Raw genomic sequence first — 6,108 nt, 5'->3', positions numbered from 1 at the left:
AAACTAAGATATATACTATACCTCAGAATACATAGAGTGATCATTATAAAATTTTTGTATATTCCAATTTACCTGTTATGATTCTGAAATCTGACTGCAAATGATTGGAAATAAAAACAAAACAATATACTGGTGTTTTTAGTTTGTTGAAGAAATACTCACCATATGACCACATTTGCTTTGAAAACATTTTAAATATATTTTCATATTGAATGTAAATATTAGCCTCTGTTTTCTACTGAACAATTCACTTTATAAAAAGCTATCTTTTAAATTTCAGAAGGCAAGAACACTTTTAAAAAATGATATATACATTCCAATGGCTATCTTCTATAAGCATTTTCTTTGAAAATATCAGATTTGAACAGAACAGAAAAATTTACTGTTTTCATTCACTTCTCCATGATTTCAAAGAATTAACATTCCCAACAAAAAGCTCATGAGTGAGTTTCTTACCAAGCCATATGGAGTTATGAAAAATTCCATTCTGGAATCCCCATCCTTGAGCCTCTTCCCACAGCAAGACAAATAAGTAAATTAAGATGATCATAACGTCAGTTGTAGAGAAGTAACAGCCTGTCAGGAGCTGCTCACGATAAATTCTCAGAGCAGCCAGCTGAAATGTGACTGAAACATCTGGTTTCCACATCTTTTAAATAGTTTTTTTCAACTGTGAGGTCAGCGAATAGTCTCCAATGGCATTTTCTGTTGTGAAGTTACACAATTAACTCAGTGTCTGAAGCAAATTCTCTGACTCATTTGCATTGGCAACCAAAACTAAGGATATAGAATGACCATCTACATTTTGAAATTCACTTACTCAGAAAGGCGTTCATTTATTGTCAGTCAAAAAAACTTTTCTGCTAGGAAGTTTGTGTAACTTGGTGCAGATTCAGCAGTGATTGAAAGAAAGCCAAACTTCAGTAGGAATTTTAAGAGAAAGCCTGAATATCTTATTTGCAGTAAGTCAATTATGTGGTCTGGAGTTTGTGGTTAAGCACTAATCTTTAACTTGACCCTGGTAATGTTACATGAGTTTTTCCTATACATTGCCAAGCCTATAGAGAAAATTTAAAACAAAAAGTGTATGCAATTTGACAAATCCTAAGCCTTCTCCAGTGATGTAGGACTTCCTTACTGTCTGTCTGCATTTGTCCTGGGCTGGGGTCTGTTGCAGTCTTTGGTTTGTTGTGGTCAATATGTAAATAAATACATTAGTTTCCAGAAAAATAGTTCAATTTCAGAGCCTTAGGACATTCCAGCAGCTTTGGGGTACCCTATTATAACACAAGTTTCCCTGGCCACATATTCTTGATGTGTTGGAAGAAAGGTGGGTAGACAGTAATAAAGTTAACAAAAATACGGCCCTAGCTTCCTTGGACCACTCTAACTTTGAGGAGGAGGATTGAAATAATAGGTAAGAATTACCATAGTCAAGTCATCATGCCTTCAAATATCCTGAACTTCCTCTCCTTTCGTGTAGAGTCTTTGGTTAACAATGCCACTGATGCCAAAGGCATTTCCTGTTGTTGATTGATAGCTATTTACTGGCAGCTTTTGCTTCTCTTTCTTAATGGCTATTCTTTGCTACTTGACTTCTCTACTCTTGCTGCCAAAATGCTTCCCATTTGCTCCTATTACAGCACTCATTTCTCCCATGCCATATGAGTCCCTCCAGCGATTTTGGAATTCTTTGAAAAAGCCAACTTTCTGGACGTGCTCTGATCTGAAGTTAGCCTTGAATCCCTTGGGCATCTGTGCATCAGACATCATCCATGCATGGGTCTCATCTTTCCTTGAAAGAGCAGTTGTGGGGATGTAGGCTAAGGCTATACAATTTACTGAACACTCACTAAGATGTGCATAAAGTTACTAGACTTCAAAATCTCTATTTTGGGCCTGTGGCAAATGAGAGATGAGGGAAGCGTATCTAACATCACTGGTAGGGTTAGTGAGTTTAAGTTTGGTGCTAATTAGAAGGATATAGTCCAGACCAAGGGTGTGTGACTATGAAGACAGGCATGGTCAGAAAGAACAGGATGAATAGATAGTTGGAAGGAACAAACCATGACATTCTCTGGGAAGTGGAATTATATGAGTATTTTATGTTTGTGGTTTAGGCAATAAATATAACTTTACTTACGAAATGCTACAGCAGAACGACCAGATCCTTCCCCATTCTTGGTCTGGTCACGTTCTCTGGCTGTGCCCTCTCTGCATCTCTCTCAAGCACCTAATTTCCCTCTAGTTCTCATTTATCAAAAAAACTCTCAGGAGAGGGTTTGCAATTACTATTTACTTAGGCCAAATAACTAACAACAGATAACCTTCTGTGTTCATTTGCATTTTAATGAAGCTCCAAGTGTAGCAGGGTGTGAGTGTTCAACTCGTTACAACATAAAAATTTAATGAGTTGCTTTGATGGATTAACCCAATCTAGAGTGGGGGATTTCTTTCCCCTCTCCCACCTCCCATGCAGAATACAAATATTTCCCCTTACCTCTGTAAGATGTTTGAAAACCTTTTTCTCTCTAACATCGAGGAAATAGAAAACAATGCCTAATGATGTGGGCTCTGATTTGAAGAAAGTGGGTAGACAGAAGGGATGTTCAATTCTATTGTGGAAGAAAAGAGGAAATGGGGTTCTTAACATGGAAAAGAAACAGTGGGTAATCCAAGAAGGGACAAGAGAGAGAGAAGAAAAGAGAGCATAGTAAAGGAAGTGTTGCCTATCAACTTATTTTGGAACTTGCCAAAGAAGAACTTCCTGCCCACCCCCAGTACACACCACCCAGGATGTAACTTGTGAGGAGATGGGAGAAAATATACTAATGAAAGTTCTCTTCAGAAGATAGAGGATTGGCCTACCCCTCCCCTAATCTCTTTCTCTGCAGGCTAAGGTGTGCAGTGGCTCCTTTAGCACTTGCCATCACTGGCTGCAAACCCAGCAAAACTGTGCTTTTTGCAGAGGCAGCTTCTCTTTTGGTTGCTTTTCCACAAGGTTTCAATGCCCATAAGCCTAAGCAGCTATGAGACTCCTGAGGGCATGGTGGGGAGAATTCCCCATCTGAATCAGGGTAGGGTTGCACTGATCAAGTTTAAGACAGCCTAAGCTGGCACAGGGATTTAGTGATGTCACTATTCTACTTTAGTGCCTCATTTTTTTAGTTTAAAGTTTATATCACTAAATTACTGTGCCAGCTTACAAGTTGAAAGGAGGTATCCTTTTGACATGATCAGTCTCAGCTGACAGGGAAAAAGGATGGAGAAGTGTCAGGTGGAGAAAGAGAGGGAAGGGAAACAGGCCGTAAGGGATCACATGTCTGACTACTTAAAAAAGATCGTATAGCAAAACATTGTGGGAAAATGCAATTCTTTGGCATACAGTATGAAAAACTTATTAATTAATTATATTGTAACCTTGGAAAGAGAAGGAAAAAGCAAGATAAGACGAGATAAAAGAGTGGAGCTCAGTGAATGACAAAATATGTCAATAGAGGACATTTCTAACACTGCCAGTAAGGACATAAAATTACATAAAAATACAGGAATGCTCCACCCCACTGTAGGATCACCACACGAACTAGTATGGAAATAAAGGAAAGCTCATTCCTCTTGAGTATTATTTAAAATGATTGAAGAAAAATTATGTGTGACGTAGAAGAAGGTTAAAGAAATTAAATATGTGGTTTTCCATTCTTTCATTCAATAATGAGTGTAAACTTTTACAGGGCCAGTAAGCAAGAGAGAACCTAAAAAGAACAATGGGAAATCTTTGGAAAAGTGAAAAATGTAATTATTTTATATCAAAAAGTTTTTAGACAGTGAATATGAGCCTATGCATAATACTGAATGAAATAATGTAGTTTCAAATTTATGGGTAAACAGATGTCAGAAGGATCTGAAACTGACATTGGAGTCCCATAGTTATGTGATGTGATAGTCATTAGTAAGATTCACCAAATTCTTCTGGCTTTCCACCTTCCAGCAACATGGTACCATTGTACTCTCTGGATCTTTGTGGTTTAGTGAGATTTTGTGACTATTTTTGGCCAGTGAGATGTGAGCAGCAATTATGCAGTCATTTTAGAGAAGAGGATTAGATTACTAATGCTCCGGAACTCTTCCCCTCTGGCATGGAAACATTTGTGATGGTGACAGTCCCATCACCCTGGATCCTTGATTGATCCCTAGATGTTATGTGGCACGAACGAACTATAAACCATGTTGTTCTAAGCCATTGAGATTTTAGGGTTGTTCATTACGGTTAGCATAACATAATCTATCCTCATTTATAGGAAAAAATGAGCTTCTGTGGGTATTAAAGGAAAGGATGATTTCAAAATGCTGGGGGTCTTAGGGACATTCAGATGCAGAAGTTAAGATGAGGAGGAGAAAGTGAAAGAGGAGGAGATAAAAACAAAGAAAAGGAGAAAACGATTAATGAATTTATATCCTCCCTGCCTACCCCCAATCTCCTTATAACACACAGCCTCTCAATCTATTTATGGTTTACCCTTCCAAATTTATTAACCAGTACTCTCTATATGCATTTATTCCAATCACACTGCTCCCTATCCCTCGATAAGTCTTGAAAACTTCTGCCTCCTGTTTCCTGCCTCTAGTCTTCCCTTACTCTAGTCAGAGAATCATAGAACTCAGGGTTAGGAAGTTATAAATCAACTGCTTCAATTTCTGCCTGCATTGTGAATCCCTGCTATGTGGCCCTTCCTTATTTTAACCTGAAATCCTTTTAGTTAAATTTTGACTCGTTTTTGTTATTGAGACCCACAGAGTAAGTCTTACCTACGTCCACTTTCAGGAAAAATTACTATGATCTATGAGGCCTGGAACAAAGAAACAAGCACATTTATATTTGAAAACAAATTTAAAATATGCTCACTTAAAATTTACCTTTTAGGGTTCAGATCTCTGTACTGGTTAGCTGCCAAAAAATCAAAAAACAAACAAATGAAAATTTGCCTTATAAATATTTTTGTAAAGTAGATTCCGGTTCAAAGTGATTCTATCTTGATAAAGGAAAAATACATGTGAATATAGGCAAAAGGAAAGTCCAGAAGGATATATATATATATATACTAATGCCAAATATCTTTGCATGGTTGGGTTATACTTTCATGGTTGGGTGCTTTCTAATTTCTTCTTTTTGTATTTTTTGTAGTTTGTAAATTTTTGTTCAATAAACGTCATTTTATAATAGACATCTATCATTTGTGTAATAACCAAAAAAAGTTATGATTCATGTGTGTGTATATATATAGATATGTATTTCGCAGCTGGTTGGTATGGGGATCCTCACCTGTGACCTTGGTTTTATGCGGCTGCACTCTAACCACTGAACTTACAGGTCAGCCCGTATACATATATTTAAAGGCATTGTCTTTTTTTTAAAGATGACTGGTAAGGGGATCTTAACCCTTGACTTGGTGTTGTCAGCACCACGCTCTCCCAAGCAAGCCAGGAGCTGGCCCCTAAAGGCATTGTCTTAATTGACATAACAATGAGACTGCTAAAAAATATTAGTAAATCATGACCAGAACAGATTATTAAAATTTTACAAACTCCTAAAAAGATTGAGTATTATGTGTCTGACTAGGTAAATGGTAGCGATAAGATTAGCAGTCTTCTCAAAGAAAAAGAGATTAGTCATTACTGGATCAAAGCTAAGTGATAATTCGTAAATGCTTACTTTGGGATAACTCTCCAGGGCACTTGATATATCTTGACCTTACCCTCCACCCAGACATTTAATTTTTCACAAAAGTTTACTGAGGGCATAGTTTATGTTGAGGATTATTCTGCATACTATGTGGGGATATAAAGATTAAAAAAAATAGGATCTCAAAGAATTCACTCTTTCCTATTTGGAACGTTATCAGGTTGGCTTGATTCTTCACTTGGAAGTTCCGGAAACAAGTTTATTTAAACGCAATGCTACGCCTCATTTCACATCCTCTAATGCAGTGAAAGAATGATCTGCCAAGTAGATTTTTGGTCTTAGCATCTTTGGCACTGATAGTACTGGCAAGTGTAGCTTCTGTCTGTTGCCACCAGGACTGGTTACTGTGTCCATTAAGTATTAGGCAT

This window comes from Galeopterus variegatus, unplaced genomic scaffold, assembly GCF_000696425.1.
Source record: "Galeopterus variegatus unplaced genomic scaffold, G_variegatus-3.0.2 Scaffold237, whole genome shotgun sequence".
Classification (NCBI taxonomy): domain Eukaryota; kingdom Metazoa; phylum Chordata; class Mammalia; order Dermoptera; family Cynocephalidae; genus Galeopterus; species Galeopterus variegatus.
The sequence above is the reverse complement of the archived record's forward strand: the minus strand, read 5'-3'. Positions refer to the sequence as shown.